Genomic DNA, 823 nt, shown 5'->3' with positions numbered 1-823 from the left:
GGTCAAAACGCGTCCAAATGAGTGAATAAATTGGGGTAGGAAGAGCTTTACCGCTGAGCTCTGCGACGCCGGTAGTTAAAATAAATATCCCCGTACAAAAGAGAGACGTGCCGGTACGGCAAGGAGTGTAAGTTGGTGTTGGTTAGGAGTCAGGGACCCCCCAGCGCAGAAAGGGGCAAGAGGAGGAAAAGGGTAAAAAGGGAGAAAATAAACTCGTTGAGAAGTTGCTGCAAATAATCGTTATTTTATATATATATATATATATTCGGATTAGAAAGAAAAGCGCGTTTAAAACGCGTACGAATTCCGAGGAGACACCCGTGAACAAACTCTCGACGGCATTGCTATTAAGTAATAGTAAGAATAGCAGGAATAACAGCGATAATCACCTCGTTCGGGGATGGCACCCGGGTCCGCGGGCACTGTCCGCTCCGAGGGGCGCTGCGCGGAGGGGTCGGAGCGCTGCGCGTCTGTCTTAAAGGGGCAGATCGGGGGAAGGCTGCGCTGGTGCGCGGAGAGAGGAGGGGGCAGAGATAAGTGGTCTGGAGAAGAGGATAGGACAGGGGAAAAAAAAACCAACCACCCCGATGATGATGAATACATTGGAAAGTTTTTTTGGCCCTGGTGAGGGTGTCAGATTGAATGCTCTGTGCGCATGTGCGAAGGTGTCCAAACTGACAATGCTTGGGAGATGAAGATAGTGTGTAGCTGCTTCTGGGCTCAAGGAGGAGGAGAGGAATCCGCAAGCCGACACGATGAGATCCAAGGCGAGGGCGAGAAAACTGCCCAAAAGTAGGTCCTTCCTCTCCCTTCTTCCGCGTAC

This window comes from Meleagris gallopavo, chromosome 23, assembly GCF_000146605.3.
Source record: "Meleagris gallopavo isolate NT-WF06-2002-E0010 breed Aviagen turkey brand Nicholas breeding stock chromosome 23, Turkey_5.1, whole genome shotgun sequence".
Taxonomy (NCBI): Eukaryota; Metazoa; Chordata; class Aves; order Galliformes; family Phasianidae; genus Meleagris; species Meleagris gallopavo.
Note: the sequence above shows the minus strand (reverse complement) of the source record.